At 45.5% G+C, this 16,734-nt stretch overlaps 1 protein-coding gene across 1 annotated transcript in view; it reads right to left on the bottom strand.

The window, feature by feature from the left end:
* LOC131254789 (uncharacterized protein At4g26485-like) overlaps nt 1-16,734 on the bottom strand; it is an 82,125-nt gene that overhangs the window by 27,001 nt on the left and 38,390 nt on the right. The window lies entirely within an intron of this gene.

The following is a 16,734-nucleotide window of genomic DNA, read 5'->3' on the forward strand; positions in this document are numbered from 1 at the left end:
TTGAACATGTTAGATTTGGAAAAAAACATTATGATAAGCCATGGGAAGGTTTCAACGGTGAGCATCAATGTTAGATTTGGAAAAAAACATTATTATCAATGCAGCTTCCTTTAGTGTGGTCCATTGGAGCTGTGGACTTGCTTCATTTGTAGGATAATACTTAAAATGATACGAGAAAAGCAATGAATGTCATAGATAAAACAATTACATCACGGTGGGCCCCACAGAGCCCTGCCCGGACGGATTACCGTCCGGGCGAGGGTAGGATGCAATCCGCATCCATCCGCGCCCATTCCAATTCCAAGGAATTGAACAATCCTCGATAACAGCATAAGTAGAATTCCTCGAATGGTCGCGAGTGGGCCGCAGTCCACTCATCCAGACCACTGGTCCAAGGCCAGCTACTAGATGGACCACAACTTAATGCGGATCATTACGATGCTCTTCTTGCGAACTCACCACTAGAATGCTACAATTCAAGGCATAGGAGTCTTTCTAGAACTCCAGCGACATTTAGGTCCGTTTGGATACCACCAAATAAATTACTTTTTCTAGTAGATAAATAACTTATATGAGATAAGTAAGTTTGGTTTAAGATTAATTATAAGTAACTATTTTACTTAAAGTTAATTACTACAACCTAACTAGTGGAAACCAAAATAAGCTATTTGAGGTATAAGTAGATTAAGAAACTTATGATCCAAATTCCCCCTTATAATCTTCTACATGTTCGAACTGGTGTATTCTACTTTTGTTCTTAAACTTAACTTTCTAATGTTATAAGGCTATAACTAGGGACATTGGGAATTAATTTTTAACTATGACTAATGTTTTGATTTTAGGCTCTCTTTGGATTCATGGAAAATAAAAGAAAGTAAATAATGTTTTTTTGTGAAACTTCTTTTATAAGAAAATGTACAAAATGAAATTTTATTTTACTTATTTGATTTTCAACAAGTATTTTTTTATATAGAAAATTAGGTTTATTTTTAAGTTCGTTATTTGGCAAAACAAAAATAAAAAAAATCTTGATTTTTTTATATTATTATTTTTAGGTATTCACTAGCATGTGTCAGATTAGCACAAATGGCACGTGTGGCATGCTTAAAGATGAGCTGTGACATATGTAACATGTGTGAGCATGTGAAGCTTTTTTTTTTTCCTCTTTTTTTCACATGCACTCACACACCCCACAGATGCCCGCATACTCACACTACAATAGGTGCTCAAACCCATGACTTTGTGTCGAAACTTCCCCAAGTCTATCATTTCAAGCTAAATTGTGGCACATGTGGTACATGTTACGTAATTGGAGTTGTATGGCGACAATGTAGCAGTGGCACATGCAGCACAAGACATGCATGGGCATATCTGATATGTCGGCACTAAAGTTATGTGAGTACTTGTGTAAGTGTAGACACTGGAAATCGGCGCCCATGTTGGGACTAAATGTTTTATGGTTTTGGTGATGGGGGTGATTAGGCTGATTTACGGATGTTGGAGTCGCCACTAGCTAATAAAATTCAGAATCCCGCAGTCGCTTAGAACCCGCAGAATATGTAAGGTTGGAGAAATCTGAAGACTCTCCTACCTTAGGTTGACTCCTAATCTGCGATCCGGGATTCTGGGTAAGGGACCTCGGTTACAAAGAGGGAAGGTGTTAGACACCCTCTCTGCCCGTACAAATGTACGGTCTCTACTTTATATGGTAGAACAATCTCAAGGGAATGATAGATGCTATGGTCGTGATGGGACTAGGCACACATAGATTTTTGATACGGCGAGATCCAACATTTCGGCAGGCCACAGAGCATACGTCCAATAATGTGTCTAGAAGGCGGATGTGATAATGTTTATATAAAGAGGTAAAAAAAATGGACTAGATCACTAGGAATTTCTGATGTGACAGGATCCGATGTACAATAACCCACAAAGCATATGTTCACAAGAGATCTAAAGAAGCAGGGCAGTTGAGAGGGGAATAGATATCATGATGAATACTTGTAGGATGATGGATCCTTGGCTTAATTTTTGAATAGGCTAAGACATAGACTGAACCATGACTAATCTGGGCTGAGTTTTATGGGTTGGAAAGGTTGAGAAGAAGGTTAGGGGGTGGCTGAAAAAATCAGGATTTTGAAAGCTTGGGAGCTCCTTCCATTTCCCTCACTCTCTTCCTCTCCCACTCTCCTCCTCTCTCACTCTCTTTCTCTTGGTTGTTGTTGTTGAAATGAGAAGCGGAGAGGGCTATTTATAACCTTCTCCAATGACATTGTTGTAATTATTAGGTTTGAGGGGGTTAAAAGTTGAGGTGGCAAGTGGTGGTTGGTGGAGGGGAGAGAGACGCCATGTGGCACAATTCCATTGGCTCCTTAGGCCGGTAAAACTGTAAATAGTGGAGATGGGAGGGGTAAATCCAGGAAAAAGTTGACTTTTGAATGCTGGGACAGCTGTCCACACGCGGGCCACGAGCGGCGGCATTCAGAGTACCGTAGGTGGTAGTCAGACTACCGCCCGCGGTAATCAGATTACCTCCTGGGCCGCGTTCGGGCCGGGCCTGAGCGTGTGGGTTTTGTGTGATGCGCTGGTTTGTCTGATAGCCTCCTTTTTAGGTTTCTATGGCCCAGATAGGTGGATTTAGGTTGGGGTAAAGGGTTCTAGCCAGGGTGTAGGGTAAAGGTGGGGTCGTATGCAGATTGAATGGTTCAGGTTATGGTTTCTGGCTGCGGATTGGAAGTTTGGAGATTTTGGACCAGGGTCTTAGGTTTAGGATGAGATTTGGGTTTGGTTACGATCGTGGTTCCCGGATTGTCTTAGCCTTCTCGAGATGTTAGCCTGGGTGGAGTGTCTATAAATGCCCCTCTTTGGCTGAGGTTGCTCGAAGGCCAAAGTGAGTGGACACCCCACCCTTCTGGTCAGAAAGGGTAGTGATTCGAATCTGTTGCCTACCATTGTATCATTGTCAGTTAACTGTTTAGAAAGAAGATGACTTGCACATATCACGAGGGTTGAGAAAAACGTTGTAATTGTCCCCTGCACATTCGTCGCGGCTTTACGGGTCACCAATCACCCTTTCACGTCAGATTGTTGATAGTATTGGAGGGTAAGCCTGAAAAGTAAGGGCCTCTGCGCATTTGTCGCAGCTTTACGAGGATTCCCATACTATTTGGTCTGTCATTTCCTTTACTACGTAATCACCTAGGAGTATTCGTTCCATTTGATCGTCAAAGTGGTTAGCTGCCCTGCGCATTGATGCGACCTTACGGGGAACTCACTATGCCGACTTAGATTCGATCAAATTTTCTGAACATCCCGGAATAGGTATGTGCAAGTAATCTTTTGCCATGCAGTCTACTGATTTTGATACTTTGGTTACAATGGATTATTATCACTTTGAGTTTGATTATTCTTCCCAGAGATAGATCCAATCACTTCTACTAGCATTCGTACGACTGTCCAGATATAGAGATCGGGCCAATCGTACATGTATCGCATATGGATTTGATTACCCTCCAGGGAAACCGAGAGAGATCGAATCTTATTTAGCTGTTTGCACTGACTAGGGGTGCACATTTAACCGGTAGAACCGTAGAACCGGATCGAAACCGACCAAACGGTCCGGTTTGGTCCGGTTCTAGAGTGCACCGGTTCCGGTTCCAGTTCCAAAAATTAAAGAACCGGTGACATCGGTTCGGTTCTTGGTTTGGGGGTATGTAGAACCGAACCAAACCGTGAACCGATCCGTAGAACCAAACCGTGGATCCGATCCGTAGAACCAAACCGTGGAACCCAACCTTGAACCAAACCGATGTATTTTTGCACACCTTATAATTATTTTCTCTAGAATAATTATTTTCGTAAATGTATTTTTGAACACCTTATACAACATCTAAACCATTCATCAAATGGACCACAACATGGATGGACATTAGCTTGCAATTGGGCTTGATTATAAAAAGCCAAGAACCGTGGAACCGAATCGGTTTTAACGGTTCGGTTCCGGTTCGGTTCTAGGGTGCCAATGGTTCGGTTCCGGTTCCAAATTTCCTAGAACTGTTAGGAATGGTTCGGTTCCGGTTTCACCCCAGAACTGGACCAAACCGAACCGTGTGCACCCCTAGCACTGACCGTAACTGGAGAATATGGAAGATTCCTCAGTGTACTGTGCACCGCATGCATTTTTAAAAACTTTGTTTGAAAGCTGTTCCCTTTGGAGCTAGACCCCTTGGGGATTTTATTTGAAAGTATTTTTAGATTTTTTGGAAAATATCTGTTCGATTTCGCGGATGGGCGTCGTCGTTCGGTTTTTTATTTGTAGCAAAGTTAGATGGCCTCCACTAATAAATTAATGGGGCTAATAATTTTTGAATTTTTGGAAGATTCAGATGGATGTGATCGTCCTATTTTTTTTGGATGATTTGGACCGTTGGATGGATGATGTGGGGCCTACTTGAGTGTATGGATGCTGTAGATTGTAAGGGTTGGCCATTTTGGTGAATGATGGATCGATGGGATTTTTCAAGTGGTCCCCACATCATGATCTTGATGCAGCCAGATGTGTTGGATGATGGTCTTTGAAAGATGGGCCTTTAAAAAAATGGGTTTTGGAAAATGGGCCTTTTGAAGTGGGTCTTGAGAAGATGGACCCTTGAATATGGGCCTTGGAAGTGGGCTTGGGCCTTATGGAGATGGGCTTTTTTGGAAATGGACTTGGATCTCGGAATGGGCTTTGAGATGGGCTTGGGCCTTGAGATGGGTTTGGACCTTGGAATGGGTCTTTTTGGAAATGGACTTGGGTCTCAGAATGGGCTTTTTGAAGCGGGCCTTGGAAGTGGGCTTGGGCCTTATGGAGATGGGCTTTTTTTGGAAATGGGCCTGGAACTCATGTGCACTTTGAAATGGGCCTGGACATGGGCTTTTTGAATGGGGCCTTGAAATGGGCCTTTTTTTGAAATGGTCCCTGTCATGGGCTTTTTGAAGTGGGCCTTGGAAGTAGGTCTTTTTGGAAATGGGCCTGGGCCTTGAGAAGGATACTCACTTGTGGACTTTGCCTATGCAGCATGCCTCATCGTGGCAGAAATGAGGCCGGTCCTTCTCGTCAGTCGACCGATCCGTGCTATGTGTCGCGAGAGGGTCGACACCTATTTGACATAGACCGAGAGGGTGCCACGCCTGCGATCTTGAGAGGACGAGGGGTCAAGACTCATTGGCCTGACTGGTTCCATGATCCTCAGCCGTTGTTTTTTGAAGTCTTGGAGCTCACTCCATTCACTCATCTATTCCGGATTCGTTTGAGCAAGACGAATATGTCTCTCTTATCTGCTTTAGCTGAGCGGTGGCACTTTGAGACCCACACCTTTCAGCTGCCTTTTGGGGAATGGGGCATCACTCCTTATGATGTATACATGCAGCTGGGTCTCCGATATGACGGAGGATATGTCCCCTTTGAGGATGACCTTTCGGTACCTTTCGAGGATGACTGGATGGAATTATTGGGGATGATGCCAGATGCCACAGACTTTACTGGTCCTCGATTCAAACTTCTCTGGCTATCGTCGAACTTTGCCAGGCGTATCCCTGAGACCGAAGCTGCCGCTGTGGTGAAGGCTCGTGCCCTGATTTTGTACACTATGGGAGCGATGATCTTCTGCCATAGGAATGAACTTGTGAGTTCTCGCCTATTGTCGCTTGTGGCAGACATCACATTTCCAATACCGTACAACTGGAAAGCAGCCCTCCTGGCCCATTTGTACGAAGGGTTGGATAAGGCCAGTCGTTGTATCAGCCGATCCCTGATTGGCTTTTACCCAGTCATCGAGGTACCTTCTTGATGTCTTTTCTACACTTTCCCCACTTAGCACCCACCTTGATCGATCATTCGCCTCCCTTTCCTCGCATGATGTTGTGGTATAAGGATAACCGCACCCGCACGCGTCCGTTTTCTGATCTTGCATGGAGGTCAAACATCGATGCCCTTGTCCCTGATGATGTAAGTGATTTGCCTTATTTTGTATTGCCCATGTTTGCTTTTCCGCTCATCTTTCAACGCTTGACTTTTTTCCTTTTTTGCAGTTCCATACTAGGCCGTATCTTCGATCGAATGCGGCGCTTACTCCTGGAGCTCAGGAGGCTTTTCAAGCCTCACGACGTCGTCGCATTCTAGAGGACCCACATGTGACAAAGTGGTACCTTAGGGAGAGGCTTTTTTGGCAACTGACTGGTAGTCCCTTAGTGTCACTTAGTTTGCCTTCGGGTTCATCTGATTGGAGATCCGTCCCTGAGAGAGGATTGACCGCTTCCTTGGAGGGTTTTGACGCTAGCGCCTTCGTCGATCCGAATAGAGAGTACAGCTCTTGGTGTGAGCAGTACAGCATTGGTTCGATCTTGCAGCCTGGCTACTCTCCTGGTGGCGATGCACGTTTCGTTGAAGGAGGGATCTTGGGGCCCCATTTTCATTGCAAGGATACGGACGCTTATATTCCTGATGACGATTAGTTTCTTACATCATGTAATCATGTATCCTTAACTATGTAAGCCCACATTTATATGAAACGTCAGTTGCTTCATGTTGCCTTCTTGGACCATCTTTTGAACATTTTTACGATCCCATGGAGGTGCGTTATGTGATTTCAGCCTTCTGAAGTGGACACTGCTCGATCTTCGTCTGAAAGTGGGCCCGGGCGATAGTTTGACTACCGCCCGTTGACTTTTGTCACTCGTTCTGTCCTGTCAGGTGCCGCATTGATGCAAGAATGTCAGATCTGCGGCGGTGGTTTGAGTACCGCAGGCGGTAATCGGAGTACCGTCTCCGTTCGTCTTTTCTTCCAGCGAACTCCCTCTTCTCTGTTTATTCTTTTTGTCTCTCCTCTATTATTCTCGTCCTGCCCTGGCCGTCCGATTGTTTTCTTTGTCCCATTCTTCTTCTTTTTGTCCTTTCCCTTTTGTTCCTTTCTTCTTTTGTCCTCTTTTTTATTTTTTGATTGATTATGGCCAGCCCTAATGAGAGGGTTGGTGGATCCCTGAATGGTGGGAAGGTTGGTGGGCCCATAAATGATTGAGAGGGTCCTTTTAAGGAGGCATTAATGGAGGTTGGTGGAGGAGTGATGGGTTCTTTTGAGGGGGTAAATGTTATTTATGGCTTGGGTCTCTATTCCAACAATAGTGGTTATGGGGTTGGGCTGATGGGATTGGATGCTTTTGATGTGTCCATACCAGATGGACCACCAAGATTTGCAAGTGTTGATATGATGAGGATGGATGGTTTGAATGGTGAGAAAGGTGCGATAATGGCGATTGATGGCTTGATTGATGGAGGGATGATTATGGGTGGGGTGGGTGATAGCGTTATGGTGATGGATAGTATGATGGTGATGGGTGAAGTAGGTGTGACGGATCAGGCCTTGATGGGTGGCGGGCCCCACTTTGGCGGCTTGAGCAGTTTGGACTTGGCAGGTGACGTACTCCTTGCAGATGGATTAGGTCAGATTTTTGGTGCAGATTTCGGGGCAGTGATGGGACAGTCAGCTACTGTCGGGATCCAGAGAGCAGGTCCTGTCAGCCATTGGGACACTTCAGGCATTGCGGCTCCTTGGGCTTGTGTATTTCAGACTGCTCCTGACGTGACAATTGTTGGTGGCCCGGGCCCACCTATTGCAGCTTTCCAAGACACTTTGCGAGATACGATGAGCGAGTCTGACTTCTTCTATCATCATGAGATACCATATTGTAGAGGGCGTGCCCATACGGACTTGTCGGTTGCAGCCACGTGACACCTGCTCTGAGCGGTTGCACATCTGGATCGAGTTTGAGTGAGTTCGAGATCTCTGAGCTAAGTTCCTTGGGCTTCCGGGAGGCCCTCTGTTTCCACCGAGTTCGCCTAGATTAGCGATTATTGAGTCCGGCGTTGTATGACTGGGTTCCATCTCTGAACTTATTTTCCTTAAATGATTTGGAGCTGGGCCCATCTCTAGAGGAGTTTTCACGCCTGTCAGGTCTTCCCCTCACTCGGGAGCCTTACGTGCCCTCGTTTGAGCCGGTTCGTTCTTCTGATCTGATCTCTCAGTTCAGATTTTTTACCGCTCTCCCTACTGCTGAGGATAGGGTGGACGAGCTTTCGCTTGAGGTTTTGTATGGTCATTGTTCTTCCTCCCGAGGTGGCCCTAGATCAGATCGCCAGCTTCAGTGTTTGAATGCGCTGATATTTTGTGTCCTGGCTAAACTGCTTTTCCCAGGCTGGCGACAGTCATCATTGGCGGCTTTGCTGGATGTATTTCATCGTGTCTTGCATCGTAGGAGCATTATTTCTGTGGTGCTGGCGGAGCTCTTTTTGGGACTGACCAAGTGCTCACTTGGATGCACCCGTATCCTCCGGGGCTGTTGTTCCTTTCTTCAGGTACTCTTTGCTCTGATCTCTTCCTTTTATGCTTGTAACTTGAGCTTGGTTTATTCCTCTCCCAGGTATGGTTGTGGGAACATTTTTATATGACTCCTGTGCTTGTATGGCCCGATTCCCGCCGCAATGATGTGTTGTCTTTATTACTTGATGGCCTTCCCCTTGGTGCTGAGGTCACTAAGTCATTGTACCGCCGCATGCTCTCTCAGCTTTGAGGGTGGGAGATTAGTTGGGAGGCCACCTGGCTCGGTCGCTTGTTGTTGATTTGTAGTGCGGCTCACACTCTTTTGCTATTGCTGGGTCTTCGGGGGTACTGCTCTTACCATCCCGTGCGATTCCTTTGTCAGTTCGGCTTTTGGCAAGATATTCCAGAGTTCGCCTTTTCTGGATTTGGACATGCTTCTCTTCCTTCCGATTTGATTGCCTTGTACAAATGAGTCTGGATTTCCTGGCAAGGCTCCTTGGATGCGACAGCTCTGGATCTCGAGTCTTGGGCTCCTCCCCTGGCGACAGTACCGTATCAACGATGGGTTGCGGAGCAGTCATTGTATCGTCAGGTCCCTGGTTGGCATTTAGCAGACGAGGCTGCTGATCAGGACATTGTGGGTGACGCCACTTCATCCACCTCCTCATGTGTTGACGATTCATTTGAGGCTTTTAAGGAGGGGCCTTTCATTGATCCATCTTTTCTAATGGCCACACATGGTCACTTTATCTCCAAGATTATTGTTGTCATGCCCCAAACTCGGAAACGGGCTCACAAAATTCTCAATCGCCGAATCCGGCGCCGACAGCCTCCGTAGTGCCCCATTCTCAGATCCTAGTATAATGCGGAAAGGGAAATACAAGGTGATAAAAAAACTCTAAAATGATCAGATGTACACTCCTGCCTCAACGCTGCTGCTGTCCAACGACACCTGCATGCAACAGTCATGCATAACCTTATAAAAGCTTAGAGGGTGGTGTAAGTGTGAGTGCAAGGCAAGCGCTAAGTGTACAATATCAGAGTAATGCGGAAATATGCAGTAAGTCCCTGAATACAACTAGCCGTACCAAGGCTATATGATGCAAGGCATGAATGTTATCGGTCATACCAAGACCATGCAATGCGAGGCTTATGTAGCCAAATGTCATATGCGAGATGCAAAGCAAACATGTCAGTCCTCATCAAGTACACATATCAGTACAGTTCCTCTTTGGATATCGCCGGGGTCTAATACACCTCACACTGACTGCCTCCTCCCTAGCTGTACAGTTAAGCAAGTGGAAGAGACCACACTATCCGCCTGACCAGTAGTCTGTCAATACTTACCTGGCTCGTCAATAGCAGACTCATTTGCGAGCTGGTCAAACTCAGCCTAGCTTATAGCTCCCTCACTCGGGTGGATAAGGCCACACCCCCTTCCAACCAACCACGACACAGTGGGAGATGCGGCCTACAGGTATTCGGCACTCGGGCGCTCGTGTATCTACTCGGTTTAGACGTTGAAGCATCTCTTGGTACCAAAAAGGTTCTGAGATTTTCACCCAAGGACATCCTAAGTGCCCATAATGCTAGAGCTAATATTTTTGGTATCTGATACGACCATCCACGATGTGTCTGTGGAGGCCACGACCCTGATGTCGCTAGGGCGTGCAGTGATCAAGTCACACATATGCGAGATGCATGGGTCACACCATACAATCATGCAACAATCCTGCGCGTACCACGCGATCATGTGGGGCACTCCGTCTCATAAGGAGTCCCGTAAATGTTTCAGCTCAACGGCTTATGCTATGATCAAACATTCTTCATATCAAGCATACATATGATGTGTATGAGCATGAATCATGGAATTATATTAAGCATGTTATGAAGTTGTGAACTATCCTTACAATGCAGATGGGCCTAAACGGCCTACACACAACAAGTTTGGACCTATCAATGGGCCTTAAGGAGAGTTACAATGCGGACATTTAACCAACATTGTACTCATAATGTGGGCGTCAAACCATCATTGTTCCCTAGGCACGGTCCGCTATAAATATCATTACATAAACTAAGGTGGAATCACACATTACAATGAACCTTAGGTACACCCCATCAGGCCTTAAATAAATCAAATAGGCCATATCACATGAGCCTTATATTCATCAAGTAGGCCACATCAATGGGCCGCACCAATGGGCCTTATGTACATTGCAATGGGCCATAACCCATGGGCCTTATAATACATCAAAGTGGGCCTAATCACATAGGCCTTACATCTACCAAGGTGGGGTCCACTTGAACTATAGATCTATCTTATTTTTAGTCTCAAGCCATTAAGGTAAGCTCGCCAAGTGGTTGGACGGTTTGGATGCAACATATGCATCAAGGATGGGTCCCATAAAGATGGACGACATATGTGAAACATATACCTCATGGTGGGGTCCCCCTGCCGTCCAGCAGCCAGCTAAAATGGCTGGACAGCATAGATTGAACACATACATCTAAGTGGGCTCCATCGTCCACGGTAGTGGACAGTGTTAATAAAACACATACATTACTGTGGGCTCCACCGTCTGCCTGGACGGTGGGAATAAAAAACATATATCATTGTGGGTCCCACGCGGGGCCACCGTAATGTTTATCTGCCATCCAATCTGTCCATGAGGTCACGCAGACCTGGACGCTAAGGAAAAAACAAATTTCATCTTGATCTAAAACTTCTGTGGCCCATAAAAGGATTTCAAGGGCAGACGTATAATCACCACTATTTCCTAAGATGTGGGCCACCTAAGTCTTGTATGTGGCTGAACTTTGGAGGAGGCCCACTTCAGGAAGGGGCCCACCCAATGAACGAGTTGGATGACAAATATACATTACAGTGGGGCCCACAGCTGGAGCTGTGGGTCCCTACCTACCGTTCACCCGCCTGCCTGGCACGGGCGCTGTCTACGCCTCTGACAGCAGTAGCAGCAATGCTGCTGTTGTATTTTTTTTGAAAAAAACTGAAATTTCGGGGTTTTTCATACGTGGGGCCCGCATCAGCTGAATCCAACCCACCCAGTGGATTCTATAGCCCATAATCAATCCATCAAGCCCAATATTGGGCATCTTTCGGTACGTAGAAAAATTAAAGTGAGTTTGAACGGTGAAAATCACTATTTTCAAAGGTGTGGCCCGCTAGAAGATTGGATCAACTTCATCTTTCAGCTCAATGCCTAAAATGAGTTGACAAATAGAATGGATGGCGTGGATTGAATACATACATCAAGGTGGGGCCTGCATGAGTGGTCCACCCCCAAGGCTTGAACCAAGCTCATATTTGTGTCTTAACTCACGTCCAGCGTCCTCAAACGCTAGACAGTTTGGGCAGGGCACATGCATTGAGGTGGGCCTTGCTTAGGTGCGCCACCAAATGGTAGATGGTGTAGATACAACACATATACAAGGTGGGGTCCATCCAAGTGGGTCACACAACCATATCATCACAAAAAGGGAAAGAGAGAGAGAGAGAGAGAGAGAGAGAGAGAGAGAGTGGAACGCGTGTGATGGAGGGTTCCGCCACTATGAGCCCTCCCTTGTAAGAAATCATACATCAAGTGGGTCCCAATACATGTGGGCCTACCAAATCAAGGATCAACGGTGGAGATCTATTCTCCACCCAAAATGGACAGTCTAGATGACCTCTTGACATGCAAGGAAAAATAAACATCATGATAGGGTCCATGGAGAATGGCCCCATTATGGAACGATCATGAGCATCAAGGTGGGCCATCGACCACACCTAGGGTCCAAAGTGAGATCCATACCATTAATCGGTAGGCCTCACTAGGCCCATCATCAAACATGGAAAATCTAGCCTAATGAGCACCCACCGTCGATCTTCTCGGTCCATTGGAACGTTGGTCTCCTTGTGCTTCACTTTGATGGAGAGGATGAGAAATGAAGGGCTAAGATGATGGATTTTTGGGATGGAAAGTGGGCCACATGTTGAGGGTCAAATATTGCATATCAGACCCATTTGCTGCATAGATTTACAAGCATGATGCCGCTTAATGGCCTGATTTAATCATATTTGTGATGCAGGGCATATTCACGAGCTTGGACTGGAAAAGGGTACTAAAGGCATGGATTTAACAGTCTGAAATCACCAAGGCAAGCGACAGACCCTATGAGACCAAGATCGACAGATCTGCACGCCAGGGACACAATGAAATCGAGGAATTGGAGCTCAAGCGGCCTGAAAAGTGCCCAGAATGCAAGATCATATGGTTCCCACCATCCGATCAGTTCGAAACTCCATATGTGGCCTGAGGACCATAAAGCAACCGTACACGTCAAATTTCAGCCATTGGATCCCTCTGGAAGTGTCCCAACGGACAGATCAGCCTATAAATCAGTGAACTAGGGCTCGCCTGCTGTATGAATGCGCTTCATCTTCAGTCCCCACGGTTAAAATGAGATGAGTGAACGGATGGACGGATCAGATTTTACTCATACGTCACCTTGGAACCCAAACACGTGACGCGTGTATACGAGGAGTGTATAGAGCGGACGTGCACCATAACTCAAGAAATCGGTCAGCGTGCGCTGACCGATATTTCTTCAAAAAAATCTCAAAATCCAGCGCCTTCACTGCCGATTGCCGTTTTTGGCTTGTGGGACCCATCCATCATGAACTCTGATGATCAGAACCTTTCATTGTGTCCCAGGGGTGCCTATAAGCCTCACCTAGGTGTCCTTTTGGACCCATGAACGTAATAACAGGAAGATTACCGTCTAAACGGAAGATGGACGGCGGAGTAGAAGAACTTGTGGACCACATTGGAATCAGTTCGGTCTGGGTCTGTCTGTATATTTTTTTCGTCCTAAAGACAATGGACGGTATGGATTTTACATGAAACATCTTCCTGGGGCCCGCCGATCATCACAGCGCTGAAACGCGCAGGCTCTGTTTCGCAACAGAGCCTGCGGGCGAATCTCGTGGGCCACCATCACACTTCAAAGGACCAATCCGGACCGTCCATCATGAGCCCACGGTCCCTATCATCTAAGCCTAGGTGGCAAAATATCAAGAAATAACGAAAGATCGGTTTTCAACAGTCTAAGCGGAGGACGAATGGTGCAAAGAAAAGTTATGTGGGCCACACCGAAACCAATTGAAAACCGTCGCTTCCTGAATGATTTTGCGAGGTAAAACTACTGAATGGAGTGGATTTCCACGATGACGCGGATCATGGGCCCCACCAAGAATCAATGCAAGATGAACTGTGCAGGCTGCGCACTTCAGTAAAAATCGAAGGATCTGGACGATTCGGCGATCACGGCTCAGAGCAGGCCATCAATCCTAACCATCCAAATCATTCTATCAGGGTGGCCGACCATCACCGAAGAACCCGAACAGTTCAGATCTTGCATTTGATGGCTCATCTCGCTGAACACCTCATCCAGACGCATCTACCTGCTGTGTCTCGTTTCGCTACGTAAAAGAAGCGAGCTTGCACACCGACTCCAGCCAGGTCTCTCCAACTGCTAGCAGATTATATAGCAAGGAAAGAAGGAGAAGAAGGGGAGGAGGCTAGAAAGGCGGCTGATTGGAGGCAGCGTAGGAGGAAAAGAAGAGAAACAGGGAAAGAAAGGGAGTGTTGCTGCTATTCACGGCTGGAGAGTGAACCAGAAGGAGGGGCTTGGACGAAGGTGCTGGGCTGCACGTTTTTGGTTAAGCAGCAGGTGGGATTCCTGCTAGACGTGGCTGGAGAAAGCAGAAGGAGAAAAGGCTGAGGAGATTAGAAGAAAGAGGTTTTTCTTTTTCTTTTTCTTTTCTTTCCTTTAATGTTTTTTTCTTCTTCTTTTTAGTTGGAATTTAACCCATATCATGCTCGGCTAAACCTCTTAGCTAGGGCTAAGAGGTGAAGCCTGTAGCGAGATGGGAGACACTATTTCCTGCTTTTCATGAACTGAACTTGGTTTTGAGTTGATTATTAAAGGAATATTTACTCAGTCTTTAATGGTCTGTTGTGACTGAAATTACAGTGGGTTTGCAATGGCTTTGAATATCTCTTTTTCTCTTTTGATGTTTATGATGTCAGGAGGCCCTGTTGTTCACCATCGTCTCCTGGGCATGGTTGGATGATAGTACTCTTCCTAACTTTCATGTACTTTCGATTGGTTGGCAATTAGTTTAATCCCGTTATTTACTTTGTCTCCTGGGCATGGTAGGATGATGGAATCCATTCTAATTCATATACCTTTCATCTCTTGAAAACCAAATCAAGTAAGTTCAGTTTGAATTCCATAATCTTTGATGCAGGCATAAGATCTCCCTGATCTCTACAAGTGGATCCTCTGAATCCCTAGTTTCCTTCCTCTGAATTCCTTAAAGTTTTAGATAATTATTCCACAATTATTTCTTAAAATTCTATTTGGTCAGATCACATCTTAGTCTAGTTCTAGTTCTACTTTGTTTCAGATAACGTACAGGTTTCAGTCCCTGTGGATTCGACCTCGGTCTTACCGAGTTTATTACTACATCACAACCCTGCACTTGGGGTGTGAACACCACACAACTCAATTTTCCCTCATGGAAGAACTTGGACGTGAGCTCATTTTGGTGCTTGAAAAATGTGAAGAGAAAGAGAGAGAGTGTGTGTGGTTGAAAGAGAAGTGATGGGAGATGGGTGATGGATGTGAGTGATGGGTGAAGTGATGGATTGGTTGACTTTTGGGTTTGCTTAACTTGTGGAGAAAGAAAGCATGGGTTGCTTTGTACTTGACATGAGGTGATTGATGGGATTGATTTGACATGTTGTAGAGATTCTCTTGGAATTACAAATGCACGGCGTTTTCTTCGAAATAAATGCCGACCCACATCTCTCGGCTAAGGTATCGGATCGGTGCGTAAGACCCGGCGATGGTGCGGTCGCAATGGCACAAGTCTCGAATCGAGCCTACGTTGGTATATGGGACCTGGCTTAGGATTGTGCGCAAACGTCGGATATAGGTCGAGGATTGCCGGAATTCGACTAGAAGGGTCGCGACAGTCGACAGAACAGTACAGACTAGGATAAGGGTCTTACAGTTGTCCTTCACCATGTATGTGAGGATATGGCTCATCGACTGGCAGTGGGGCGACGGTATGATGAGGGTATGCTCGAGGCACATCGCTTGGATAGGGATGAGATCTTTTACCTACACATGGAGATAGAGAGGCTTAGGTAGAGATTGTCACTATACAAGAGGTAGGAGCTTACCTGTAATTCCCAATGTTGACCATCTGCTTATGAGAAAATTTTATTTTTAGTTTTATGAAGAAAGAAAGTAAAGTCTTGATAAAAAAGATTTTCACAGAAAATAAAATTTTGTTCATGCCAAATTTGCCAGTGTTTACTTGTGTTTGGATTTGTGTTTTGGATGATTGGGATCAGAATCTTGGGCTTAGCCCACATTGTGCGCAGTAGTCTAGATTGTGTTCTTAGGGTCTTGGTTTCCTGAGAGGGTGTCTAGGATCACATTCTCTAGATTTGAGCAGGGTCTGATAGAGTACTGATCCAAAGTTGATTTTTTCTTGTATCTTATTGCGGTGCTTGTTGCCTTTGCTTCTTCTATACCTGTACATTTTTTGTTTATTTTTTTTAAATTTCTTTCTTGTCATTTTTTTCCGTAGCGCCCTTTCAAGTTTTCACTACGTCCGGCTTTCTCGTCATTTTTTCCCATGGCGTCTTGTCGAATTTTCACCATGTCCCAAATTTTTTATCTTGCCAGCCCCTTGCCAGTTGTGTTGTTTTTACCCTTGGTGCCCTTTCGGGTTTTCACCAAGTCCGCTATATGCCCGTTGTTTTTACTCGAGCCACCCTTTCAGGTTTTCAACTCGCTCATTCTGCTTAGGCATGCCTTTTTTTATTTTTTTTTTGAAATGCTGGGAGTGATGGATGGACTTCCTTCATAGTCGGCCGACTGATTTCCTTCCTGTCCTTATCTTTGAATACAATCGTAAGCTGCTTTTGGTTGGATTGTTTGGGGATGCGATATGGACTTCCCCTTTCTGGGTCTTCTTTTTGAGATTTTCTTCTTCTTCTTTTTTGTTTTTTCTCTTTTTTTTGTGTTTTCTTTCTTCTTCTTCTTTTGCGATTTTCTTCTTCTTCTTTTTTTTTTTGCGATTTTGGGAGAGACGACGTGTGTTTCTGATAAGAGAGGTGGCAGATATATATACCTTTTATTTTCGGTGGAAATGAAGGGGCAGCTTTGCGATTGTAATCATTGACAGAGTCAGGTATGGTTACCCGTGATAGATTTTCACACTATCGGCGTTGATAGGCTCCGGAAGATCTTCCCCTTTCAGGTTGGTGAGTCAAAGAGCGCCTCCTTAGAGTACTTC

This window comes from Magnolia sinica, chromosome 1 (genome assembly GCF_029962835.1).
Source record: "Magnolia sinica isolate HGM2019 chromosome 1, MsV1, whole genome shotgun sequence".
Lineage (NCBI taxonomy): Eukaryota > Viridiplantae > Streptophyta > Magnoliopsida > Magnoliales > Magnoliaceae > Magnolia > Magnolia sinica.